Genomic DNA, 221 nt, shown 5'->3' on the forward strand with positions numbered 1-221 from the left:
TCTTGGTGAGGATCTGAAAATTGTATTATGGCTATCAAAAGAGCCATACCTATAATAGGTTATTGTTGTTTTCCCTATCCCATGGATAGGAGAAAATAAGAATTACTTTATGGAGTGATTTAATGGAAGTAAAGCCTAAAATATAATCCCAGAATTTCTGACCCCAATGTAAAAACTGTCAGTGAAAGTTACTCTCAATAAGTAATATTTAGTAAAATAAA

The sequence above is a fragment of the Gavialis gangeticus genome, unplaced genomic scaffold (genome assembly GCF_001723915.1).
Source record: "Gavialis gangeticus isolate Ggan-Ray unplaced genomic scaffold, GavGan_comp1, whole genome shotgun sequence".
Classification (NCBI taxonomy): Eukaryota; Metazoa; Chordata; order Crocodylia; family Gavialidae; genus Gavialis; species Gavialis gangeticus.